The sequence below is a fragment of the Rattus rattus genome, chromosome 15 (assembly GCF_011064425.1).
Source record: "Rattus rattus isolate New Zealand chromosome 15, Rrattus_CSIRO_v1, whole genome shotgun sequence".
Classification (NCBI taxonomy): Eukaryota; Metazoa; Chordata; class Mammalia; order Rodentia; family Muridae; genus Rattus; species Rattus rattus.
In genome coordinates this window covers 44,179,246-44,192,926 of record NC_046168.1, presented here as the reverse complement: position 1 = coordinate 44,192,926, position 13,681 = coordinate 44,179,246, and positions in this window count along the sequence as shown.

The window sequence follows — 13,681 nt, the reverse complement described above, 5'->3', positions numbered from 1 at the left end:
TAACCAGCCACCACCACTCGAGGCCATGGTGAAGTCAATGTTGCCCCTGAAGGCCATGTCTGATTCCATTGCTATGCAGTGGTAGAGGTCTATGTCAATAGCTTTGACTCTTATTACTACTAGAGAACACAAGTACATACCTGGTTTAGGCAGCCCTCTGGACATAGATGTCCAACAGTTGTACAGAGCTCTCCCTGCCCCTCACTGGTTGCAACATTCAGGAGAGATGGTCCTACTACTCACCAGTTGCAGCACCTTACCAAAGCAGCACAATGGAGCCAGCCAAGGTGGCAGGTGAGCAGGTGAACTAGCCCCGGAGGCCATGAGAGTGAGATTGCTGAGCTCACCATCGATCTGCTGTGAGGTAGAGTAGGCATGGGGTGATTCTCTCCCTTCAACTCACTCTGACCCCTTGCCACCTGTGGTAGATAGGACAGCTGCACTCATGGTCATGAGAATAGGAGAGCTATCCCTGCCCTTCCCCGGCTGTAGCACTCGGGAGGGCCCTATTCCTTACCTATGTTACACAAGGGAGCTGACTTTAATGGCAAATGTGAGAATGAGCCAACCCAATGGGTATGAGAGCAGGAAAGATGACCCAGGCCTGACTTGTTGCAGCACGTGGAGAGTGGGTTGGTCCCTCAACTGGGCTGCACAGCAGAGATGACTCTGGAGGCATGGATGCAGGTGAACAAGGCCTGAGGGCATGAGAGCAGAAAACTGACCTTGTAGCCTGCAGATGGCAGCATTGGATGGCCTAGCGAAAAGCAGTACTGGAGAGCTTGCCTTGGTATAAATAAGGGAGAGCCAAAAGACTGAGCAGCTCAGCTATCACCCAGGCCCAGGACCAGAACGTTGTCTTGGCCGATCCCAAAATCTACAACATCTGGGAAAGGGTCTGTCCTGCTGATCCAAAGCTACAAGATCACTATGACATAGGCAACAACAGGATAACCAGGAGGATTAACGATAAGGATCCCATAATTATGGTATCACAGAAGACAAAGACCTCAAAACAGATTGATGACTCATTTTAATGAACATCTACAACTGAAGATGTGTGGACAGGGGGATATACTGTGGAACACACTGCGACACACTGCAGCTTCTACAGTGGGCTATAGTCTATGCTTTGTTTTATTTTTGTTTTTGTGTGTATTTGTTGTTTGTTTTTGCAGGGAGGGTTGCAAAGGTGGAAAATAGATGTGTGGGTGTGGGGTGCATGATGTGAGACTCATTAAAAATCAATAAAAAGTTTGGAAAAAAAGAAGAGTGTGATAATGAGAAATCTGTCACATACTCAAGGAGTTAAAGACTCCTATGTTCTGATGCTGTTAGAATCGACTTCACATTCTTACCACTTGGAATCATGGCCAAAGTATGGAGCTATACATTTCACATGGGATCCACTAATAAGGTTGTTTCAATTTAGATTCTACCAAAATGAAAGAATTTTAGTTCCAGCTATATTACCTATATTTCAGTGATTCAAAAAGCCACAAGGGGCTGTAGCCATGCTATTGGACATTTAGCATATGGAAAGAACATCTCTATCATAAGAATGTTCCACTGACAAAGCCAGCATAGGAAGCTATGCACTACAGGCAAAAGAAACAATAACAGAGGATGAGACAAAGTCATTGGGAATTAAGGAGAGCCATAGTTTTTTTTTTTTTTTTAAATCATGGCTGCCATCATCAGTGTGAGAGAGGGAAGCATGCAAATATTCTAATTAGGGTATAGATCTTAGCAGAAGCAGCTAGGTTTCTAGAAGCTATGATTATCTACCTAACATAATTCTCTGAGTAGGATTTTGTTAATTGTAAATTTTCAACATTGCTTCAGTAAAACTTCTACAACCAAGGTAACAGGTATGATTCAGGGTGCCAAGGATCCCATTGTGAATGAATGAGTATCAACTTCTTTGAAAGTCTTTCAGCTCCAAGCTTCCTTTTCCTTTGAGTTTGTCGTGATGTCTGCTTCTCCTTTGTTGTGGCTGTCTTGTTGTGGTTTGGGTTTCTTTTTTACCGAAAATGAACATATAAATGCCCAAGCATTTGAGCTGCCTTACGAAGAACTCAGAATAATATGTTCCTTATACTTAACTCTTTCATTTATTGAGTAATATTTTTGTGGCTGAAATCATGACATTTTTCAAGAAAAGATGAGTGGAAAGGAAACTTGTAGACACAAGCATGACTCAAGACAAACATCTTCTGTGTTCTCTCCTACGCAGTGTTTGTTCATTGAAGTTATGAAGAGGACCACAAAAGGACAGGGTAGGTTTAAAGAGGCAAAAGGAGAGGGTAATGAAATTTATGACATGAAAGCCAAAGAGAGGACTGTCTGGAGAAAAAAGGAGACAGGAAGAGAAGGGTAAAGGGTTCTGGGGAGAAGTCCAGATTAGAATTAAGTATAATGACATAGGTGTGGAAATGCCATTATGAAGCCCATTAATTTGTCTGCATACTTAAAACTAGAAAAAATTCTGATCACTGATAATTTGTCTTCTGGTGGAATGCAGAGGAAGCAAGTGACAATCAAGTGAAACTTTGCCTTTATGTTCCCACTCTTCTGTCTTTGTGCATTATTTAGATTTTAGTCTAAAATTAAATTAATATGAGTGGAATATTTTGACTTTAATAACACATTCCAGATTCAACAAAGCAATCATCACTAAGATGACCTTTCTCATTTCTTATTTCTTAGTTCCTCTACCTTACTACGGCTTGGTCCTAAACTAAAAGTCCTGTAAATGCTACATTGATGCTCAGAGAAACATTTATATTTTTAAATATTTTTCCAGAAATATGGAGAAAAAAATCACAATACAAGCTACTGTCTGGCCAAGCTTCCATACTAAGTAAGGATTCTAGAAATAGGAGTAATATCCGTGGAAGGAAACCAGAACTATGTAGTAACGCAAATAGAGCAAGTTTTAATTAGTAATTAATGCAGCAGAAAAATAAAGGCTTCAGTGCAGCATAGCTTGCTCTCAATGCATACAGATGAGTGGAGATGTACAGCCAAGAAGCAAGGTGGATCACTGAGTGGAAAAAGAACTGAAAGGAAACGAAAGGAAGATATGTCTTTCTGTCCAAGCAGCTTGACAGATTTCTATCTGAAAGTGTGCCAAGATGATCAGATCACAGAGTAAGAAAATGAAAAGTTTGGTCTAAAATCATGCCTAGCTCTTTGAAAGTATGATCTCTGGTTGCTGCATCCAGATTTTGTATGCAATGAGATATTGGAAGGCAACTGGAGGAACCTGGGTGTAAGGTCTGGGAAGGCTAAGAAGAGAAAGAATCCCCTCCCTTTGACTCAAATTGTTGCTAATTCTTCAAAAATCTAATCCTCAAAGGTCAATTAAGCAAACGCTATCTCCTGTTCTTTAAAGGAAATATGTATATTGACTGCAGTCCACCCAGTGACCTGAAGATTAGCATGTATGAGCAGTGGTCACTCTGGACTGGACTCTAACGAAGCATCGTTCCTGGGTGAAACAATGGAAATAAAGGAGAAGCCATCAGCAGAAAGGCACAGGTCAACCTAATGTGGTAAAGGGACATGAAAGCACTGAATAATGTCAGTCATTTCATTTTAGGTAATGTGTCTCTGTAGAACTTTTTAAAAGGCAAATTGTCTTACTGCTTAGAAAACTTGAGAGAAATAGTTTTTTTAAAAAAAAATACAATACACTAAGCAGCAGTGAGTGACATTCAGGGAAGAGATGCTGATCCTAATGGTCTCTGTTCAGCATTTTGACTTTGCTTCAAAGAGATTAAGAAAATAAGAAGGATATTACCACTTTAAATATAAAATAAAATGATGCATCAATCATGTGTTTCTTTCCCTCTTGGAACCTCACAAATTTACATAAAATGCAGCTCTCAACAGAATGTCTTAATGTAGAGAGATGATTCCTCTATAGAGAAAGGCCAGCATGTAGTTTTATGGGGTAGACTGTGCATTAGCTTTTCTATCTGAAAAATAACAAAAGTTACATCCAATGAAGGAAAAAAGGGAGACAAGTAAGAGAGGTTTATCATTTGTCCCTTAATTTGTCTAATTTTTCCCTCATTTTTTCTTTTAAAAAATACTTAATTTTTCTTACTTCTTTAGTAATTCCTGTTTATATAACAATGGTCTATAGTCAGTATTCCACCTCATTAATTTCAAATTCACCAAACTTCTGATTTTCAAAGTTTTTCCCATCAAAAATATATAAGGTTTCTTTTCTGTTCTCTTCTGGTAAATTAAATACCTTGTTCCTAAATAATTTATATCATAGTCAATGATCTTACTTATTCAACCCTCCTGTCATATGTTATCAATGTTTTATTAAAATGAGGATGAAACATGGATTGGTTTCCCCAAATAACTCAGAATTAGTTTAAGCAATAAGTTATTTGTTCGTGTGTGTGTATACAGGCACATGTATGTGCACATATACAGGCATATTCGCATGTGTGTGATCGTAGAGAAGGAACCTGTGGCCTTGCACATGAATGAGCCCTCTAACACTAATTTGTACCCTAGCCTTTTTAAATTTTTTATCTTGGACAAGATGGTCTGTAAACCAAGTTGTATCCCAGGTAGGCCTTTGATATATGATCTTTCTGACTAGGTTCTGGCTAGCTGAAATTACAGTTCTATGACACCAGTGTTACCAAGACCAAATTTTAAACCTTTCCTTGGCATACTGTATGCACTCAGTTACCAACACCACCATGACTAGTAGAACTCTTGGTGGGTATGGCCCTGCAAATGAAGTCAGTATTGTTATTTCCTGTAGGTCCTTCTCTAACATGCATGCATCACTTTCGGGTGAGACTGCCTGAATCATCTCAACATCATCTGTACAGTGAACAGGCAAAAATATTAGACATCTATCTTTTACTGTCACATTCTCCATACTATTACTATGCCCTTCTCCCTGGGCAATTACCTAAAACATTTGTGACATTTTTAACAAGAATTTGAAGAGCCATCATTCCTAGCACTTCAGGGAAATACAAATTTCATTGGCTTTTACTCACTACATTTTAAAATAAATACATGAAGATGTAGCTGTAAGTACATTTCTGCCTGCTCAGTGATGATCTAATAAATGTAAAATAGACTTTGTTTTGTTCTGTGTTTCTTTCACTAGCTGGCCAATATACTGCAGTTCCCAGATGTTTTGATTGAGAAGCACTCAAATCACTATTACTTTGCCAAATAATAAAACAGCCTCTGATTTTGGAAAGATTCATCCTGCACATGTTAGATTTCCTTCTCTGTGGTCTATTAGCAAGACCAACATTCTATATGAAATAAGACATGATCATGCCTCAATCAACTCCACAGCAAACAGTGAGCTGTATGTACTAAATGTTATTAGAACTCAATAACCATGGTAAGTTGGTATGCCTCCCCCCTTTGAAAGAAGTCTAAATAATAATCACTTAAGAGTGAGAAAGAAACAGTAGTGTGGAGTTCTAATTAAAGTTTGAAGAGATTCTTAACTTTCTTAAAGATTAATAGCATGGCAGAACCTGCCTTTCAAAGGGGATCATTAATTTTCTTTAATTTACAGCTAAATCTCAAAGTATATTTTATTCATATTCGGAAAAGGATAAATGGAAGATCAAAAAGCAATAATGCAGACCTCACCAGTGCCCAGCCCCTGAGGGAACCATTGTACTGCATTTTTTATGTGAGCGACCTTTTCCTTTTAGTATTCATGAAAACTTAGCAAATAATCACACTGAATCGATTTCAGGGACATATATCCTTTGCTCTCTGCCTAAACTTAAGTGTGGTTATCTGACACTGGAATGCCCTTCCATTCCATCTTTTGTAAAAGCAACTGGACTGAACGAGTAAATGAGCAGCTGCTGGAATCCCCATCCCAGAGCACCACAGGCCTTGCAATTCATCTTCCCTCATTCGCACAACACTTGCGCTGTTTCAAAGTGAGCTCTGGGGCTATGGAGGAAACTTCAAGTGAAATGAACAGAAACCACTTCACTTGTTAGACAAGTGGATATTTAAGGTGCTGAAAAACAGAAAGTTAATAGAAGGTATCATTCGCTCTCAGTAAATCACTTTTAAGTTTAACATCTTAAAAGGGCCTATCAGGTATCTTGGCCTGTGTATCCTTATATCATTCATGAGTTTCATTATGACTCACTGACTGAGAAAGACAATGCTTTACAATGCAAGATTGAATAGCAGCTATTTATTTTCACTTTATAAGACAGACAGTTAGGAGATAACTTGTTCAAAGGAAAGCAAAAGGCACTCAAATGTCATAGGCTAAAGATAAGCCAGCTGGCACTATCAAGCACACCAGGCAGGCTACAATTTATAATTCAAATGTTGGAACGTTTATCATTAGAATGTCCAACTTCCTGGAGCAAACATTTATTGTTTGCCAGTGAGAGAAGCCAAAATGCTATTACATTGCACAAAGGGGTTGCAAAAGGATAAAAGGCTAAACAACCCATCTTCCCCAAACTCTCCATTTGTCAGCAGTGGCTAGAGGGAGAAGCCACTTGTGAGTCCAGGTGATATGCTGTGATTTGTAGTATTTCCCCCATATCCAATAGGCCTAGATATCCAGCCATGGAATTCTTTCCTTTTTGTCTATTCTTAATTTTTATTTACTTTTTAAATTTGTTGATATTTTACCATTTCATACATGTGTAAAATGTATGATCATGTTACCCCTATTACTTTCTCTCACCTTCTTACTTCTGATGACTCCTTTCTCTTTTTCAACTACACACACACGCACACGCACACACACACACACACACACACACACACACACACACACACACACACACATTGATGTCACCTGTGATCAGGTAGGCACAGCTGCTGGGCATTCATGCAATGGCTATGTCATATCCATATTCATAATATTCACAGCACTCTAACTCTTACAGTTTTACAGAGATGTTCCCTGGACCTGGGAAGGGGCACTATATATACTCTGTTTAGGGCTTAGCACTCAACAGGCACTTATTCTCAGGACACAAGTCATCACTAGGATATAAAGTATTAGTCTCTATAATTTCTTCTCCAAAATAGATTCATATTCATATGTATGTGCAATTTTCTATGATACATGCTAGCCCGGGTTTACAGGGTCTAGCTTGCTACCACACAGCAAAGCAGTAACTAGACAGTCTCTCATTCTCAGAAGATAGGCTATTAATTGATGATTATAGTTCAGAATGATGAAATAGAGAACAAAGTGAACTTGAACAGCCTTCAAGGATTCAGAGACTCCAGTTAGAGCAAGGGCCCTGTGAATAGATGACAGAGAAAGTTTAACAATTCTATCCTACTGTTGAATTTTTGCTCTACTCTCTAACAACTCTAGAATTCAAATTTCTACTGAACTGATTAACTACAAGATTAGTAGCAAACTACCCTACCATTCACAGTGACTAACCACAGGTAGAAAATAAGACCAAAAGAAAACAGCATGCTACCCAGTTTGGAAGTAAGATTCAGGGAACTCAATGTTAATTTTTTCATGACTTTCTTATATTGTCTTCTTTACTCTCTCTAGCCAGCTGTGCATTTTAATGGGACAATTATCTGCTATTCTCATTTATCCTAATTATTTCTTTAAAAATGAAAACCTTTTATGTAATTGTCAAGTTTTATCTATTTGAAAAAATTTATCTACAATCTTTATTTCCCCATGTGGCACTCACAATGCAGTTTCGATCATGTGGAATGACATTACTCATATTATTAATAACAGTCACCTTAACAAGCAAAGATATAGACGCTTTGTAGCTTTGGTTTTAGTAGAAATAATAGGAATGAAGTACACGATGTGAGAGGGAAATGTGGTGTGGATTAAGCCACAGAAAAAGCAGTTTCCAGAGGTGATAACAGGAAAGTCAAAAGTGAGAGTTGGGGTCAGTAACAGTGCGGTTCTCATACAGCACCACCCCTAGAAAGGAGTTTGCTAGATCCCAGCAAGACCACCAACTGCTGATTATGTGAACAAATTCTACAGAAGAAAACAAGCAACCACTGCCTTCATTATGACTTTAAAGGAAACGGGAATTTCAATGTGATGATACTTGGTCATTGACTTCCTCAAGGGAATTTCCGATTGTACACCACTTACCCTTTGGGCACAGGCATTCCGGTGGATAGGAGGAGAAGGGATTTAACATGACTTTTTTGTTTGATATTTTGTTTGTTTTTAAAGGAGAGGCTTCATGTTAGTTCATTTGGGCAAGTACAGTCAATGGGTAAAAATAATCAGTGTCTTCTCTGTCTCCAATTCTTAACACTATTATTTATTTCTCATTGTTTTCTTTTACATTTTTATTTTGAGAATTAATATACAAGATATTAGGTTTCCTTATGCCATCTTTGAATATATTTGATTTTCTTGATCCTCCTTCCCTGGACCTCATCTGTCTGCACCTCTCTGTGTGTCCCTCAATTCCTTAATTCCTTTCCCTTTTCATGTCACATGTGCTTTAATATCCTCAATCCCTCTTTACCCCTCATTTTCCTTCCTCATTTCATGATATATACCAACATATATATATATATATATATATATATATATATATATATATATATATATATATATATTAAAACTAGTGTGGTATTTCTCTTTCTGAGTCTGAGTCACCTTAAATGGTATATTAATTTCTAGATCCATCCTTTGCCGTGAAATTTCACAAATGTATTGTTCTTTAGCTAAGTAAAATTACTGTGTACATGTATCCCATTTTTGCATCCCTTCTTCTCTTGACAGGCATCTATGTGACATTTTCTTTTAATGGATTATTCACACCTGTATAAAAGTAACTGTCCTTGTTTGTCTCATTATCCCTTCATCTTTAAATGAAAACAAACAAACAAACAAAAAATAAAACACCGAGTTCCTGTTGTGAATAGCACCATGACACCGCTCTGGTGAAAGCATGCTTATCTATTGCATTATTCAACACATTCTCTAGTTGAACCTGCATTTTCTATTTTTAAAAGTGTCCTGGAAAAGTCAGCTTAAATCATAACTGGCCTTCAGTGCTCACCTGGAGAGCATCAGAAAGCAGGTTCACCCCCAAAATGCCCTGGGAAATAAAGGAGTGACCTATTTCCCACCAAATCTAATGGTGCATTTTTCAATCCTCATTCTCCTTGATTTTTCTTTTTTCATTTCAGACTGTTTAACACCCACTCTCCCCTGAAGTGCCTCCTTGGCCTCCTCATAATCCCCAAACTTCATCTTCTACCCTCCAAGCACAGCTGCCACCCACTTGATACTGCATAAGGACCTCATTCCCTTTCCCAGCCTCCACCTGGGCACATCTCCCAAATCCAATCTTCTGTTTCCCACTCTTCTCATACCTGTAAGCAAGTCTATCCTTGATTTCATCAGTTATCACCTCTGTGTATTTGAAAATCAAATCTTTCTTGACAACTCATCCTTCATCTGTTTCCAGGGCTGCTTCTTTCTCTTTATACTACATAAATTGTTCCAGAAAAAAAAAGAGGTTGTCATTTTCACAGGACTACAACACCCAAATGATTGGTTCTCCACATTTCTTTTTTTATTTTGCCTTTATCCTCCATGATATAGTAATGACTGGAAATGTAGCCAAAAACAGAAGGAAGAAGACCAAGTACACAAGTTTCATGACTACTTTTCTGTTTTCAACCATGAAGTCTATTTTTAAATCAAAATTTCTAGGGGTTCAGCTGTTCATAGAAATTCAAATTTCTAAGAATATTCGTCATGTGCCTCAATATTTTGTAACTCCTCTTCTTCACCTAAAAGTCTGATGGTCAGTCTAAATATGTGATATTTTACTAGAATCAATGAGAATCAGAGGTTTCCTGTAGCAAAGTGTTCTAATTCCACTATAAATTAAAGTTGATTCATGAGAATACATTATAAACTTATACTACTCTGTTCTCAGAAAGGATCAAATGTTCCTTTGTAAATACCATGCATTTTATTCATGAGAAGCAAAAACTCAAAAGACAGCCACTATGTGAAAGTCTCATGAGTTTTTGCCCTGAAATCAAAAATGCATGGCTGTTCATTAAAGTTTGGCATCACCTATCTTAACCTAGGAAAGTGTCCTAGTACAAAAAGTATCACAAATGTTCAAATTACATTTTTATTAAATATGAACCAGCCAACATTTACTGATCAGGTGCTAGGTACTCAAAAATAAATATTGTAGAACACCCATTTACTAATTGTTGCTATTAGTGTCTGTGCTATCAGTGTTTTGTTTAGAACACCATCTCCTGTGCCAGTGTATTCAAGGTTATTCCCCACTTTCCTTGCTATCGGGTTCAGTATACCTTTTCTGAACAGAAAACTGTTAGCAGAGGCACTAATATCAAAAATTAATAAATGGCATCTCATGTAACTGGAAAGCTTCTGCAAGGCAAAGGACACCATCATTTGGACAAAGCAGCAGCCTGAATGGGAAAAGATGTTTAACAAATTCACATCTAATGGAGGAATAATATTCAAAATATATAAAGAACTTGTGAAATTAAAGATAAAACCAAATAAGCTAATTTAAAATGGTGGTATAGATTTAAACAGAGAATTCTCAGTAAAAGAAACTTAAATGTCTAGAAAACACTCAAAGTGCAAACCAAAACTATTTTGAGATTCTATCTTACACTATTTATAAAAAACTAATAACACAAGCGACAGCTCAGGCAGGCAAGAATGTGGAGTTTGCTGGTAGGAGTGCAAATTAGTATAGCTACTCTGGAAATCAATTTGGTAATTCCTCAGAAAACTGATAACCAATCTACCATAAGACCTAGCTATACTCTTGGTCATGTACCTAAAGATGTTCTGTCCTACCACAAGCACACTTGCCCAAACATGTTCATGGCAGCTTTATTTGTAATAACCTGAAACCAGAAACAACCTAGATATCCCTCAACAGAAGCATGTATAAAGAAAATGTAGAACACTTATACAATATAGTAATACTCATCTGTTAAAAAATGGCATCACGGAATTTGCAGGCAAGCAGATAAAACTAGAAAACATCACCCTGAATGAGGTAACCCAAACCCAGAACAAGAAAGATGGTACAAATTCATTCATAAATATCTACTGCTAACATAAGTTAGGCTACATAAGATATGATAATACATGTTAATATAAGTAACTGTTAAGTAAATAATAACCAAGCTACAATCCATACATCCAGAGAGGTTAAAGAAGAGGGGGTCTAGAGGAGACACATAAAAATCTCTATGAAGGAGACTTAGAATAGATTTTATAGGTGGACTAGGGGCAGTTGGGATTGCTGGGGGGGGGTAGTTACCACAAGGAGGGTAGATTTGGTGGAAGGAAAAAGTGCAAGAAAAAACAGCTGTCATTGGGGAGAACTTGGGGGTGGTCTGGAAACACTGTACTGGAAACTTCCTGAAATGTGTGAAGGTGATTGTAAAACCATTTTTAAAGTGATAATCTTTTCTCTATCCTGGCTAACTCCCATATAAATAAGGCAGAGACTATAAGAATTATTTGATAAGCTTTTTGGCACAATAACTAGGTAGTCATTGATCCATTCTAATCTTCTAAGCTAATCTAGCTACCTCCTAGCCAAAGTCCCCAAGATACTTACATCTCAGTAAGGAACTGGCTCTCTCTGCTTCATGTGGTGTTTTGTTTTGTTTTTTTGTTTTTTTTTGTTTTGTTTTTGTGATATTTCCTCTTTACCCCTCCCTTGGCTTGTGTAAGTCCAGCCCTGTTCTCTCTTCTGCTGAGGTACTGGCTAATCAGTTTTTATTGGCAAGTCTGAGAATAAATTGGGAGCAATGTTCACATAAACTTGAAAAAAGGAGATAATTAGGAATAAGCATTACAGTGCCATGACTGGATTGCATGTCTGGGAGCAGAGAAATCGGCATTTGAATAAAATAAAGATAATTGTTACACAGTGCCGAAAAACATGAGGGCTCCATTATGGGGACTAGATAAAAAAATAAAATAAAAGAGAGAGAGACAGAGAGAGAGAGAGAGAGAGAGAGAGAGAGAGAGAGAGAGAGAGAGAGAGAGTTTCAACTGTCATTTCTTATAGCTAGGCAAGGTTTCCAATTGTAGGACTAGGTTGCATTCAATAAGATGAGGCACAAACCATATCAAAGTGCCTGCTCTTGAAACTCTTCTTGTCCATTGGAGTTGCCATATGCAACTTTGATATGATAGTTTGGTAATGTTTGGTGTTGTCTTTTGGAAGCCTGTTCTTTCCTGGTTAAAGATAGGAAAGGAGTTGATCTGAAGAGGGGTTGAAAAATGAAGAAATTGGGAACAATGAGGGGAGGGGAAACTAATTGTTGTCAAGGTGTTTGTATGAGAAAGAAATCTATCTTAAATAAAAGAAAATAGTAAAAACATCTTAAGGAGATTTATAACTATAGAAACTGTAGCCAACTATAGAAATACAATCTACAGAAGAGTCCAGAAAGAATACTAAAAAGAAGAAAAAGACATCTTGGAGATCCGAGAGAACAAATGTACAATGCCAGAACAGACAATAAAAAGAGATCTGAAAAAAAAATCACAAAACAACAAAGTGATAGGAATTAATATACATATTTTAATAATAACTCAGTATTAATTGAATTGTTATAATACCGCAACAAAGATACCAACTATCAGATTTTGTTAAATAGCAGAATCCATGTTTTGCTGTTTCCAAAAAACATACACCTCTCATTCAGAAATAGATGCCACCTTAGAGACAAGGATTCAAAAAATTCACTCTGAGCAAATGGAACTAAGAAAATACCTTGTGTAATTATTCTTATGCATAGCAAAATAGACTTCCAATTGCAATTAATGATAAGAAATAAAGAGGGATATCTCAAGCTCATGAAATGAAAAAAATCTATCAAAAGGGTATTACATTTCTGAACATATACTTAGCAACCTCAGGAGTACCCAATTTCTTAAGAGAAATTCTATTACATTTAAAATCAAAGACCATCCACAACACAGTAATAGTAGGTGACTTCAAAACCCCACTTTTGCCAGTTGACAAGGTATCTGGAAAAAAACTAAATAAAGAAACTCTCAAGTTATATGATATTGTAAGTCGAATAGACCTAACATATATAAAATCACTGAAGAATTAATAAGTGGATATTAGCCCAAAAGCTCAGAATGCCACCTCCCCACTGGAAGATACAATTCACAGAACGCATGAAGCTCAAGAAGGAAGACCAAAATGTGGATGCTTCAGACCTTCTTAGAAGTGGGGACAAAAATACTCACAGGAAAAAAGATGGAGACAAAGTGTGGAGCAGAGACTGAAGGAAAGACCATCCAGAGACTGCCCCACCTGGTCATATACAGATACCAAACACAGACAATATTGCGGATGCCAATGTCAGGGCAGGGAGGTGAGAGGGAGTGGGTAGGTGGATGAGGAAGCACCCTCATAGAAGCAGGGGGGTGGGGATGGGATACGGGTTTCTGGAGGGGAAACCAGGACAAGGGGATAACATTTTAAAAGTAAATTTAAAAATCCAATTAAAAAAAAAAGAATACATATTGTTCTCAGAAGCCCATGCAACCACATATTATAACACAAAACAACCTCCACAAATAAAACTTAAATAACATCATGAATTGTCTCTGTTGACAACAGAATAAAACGGA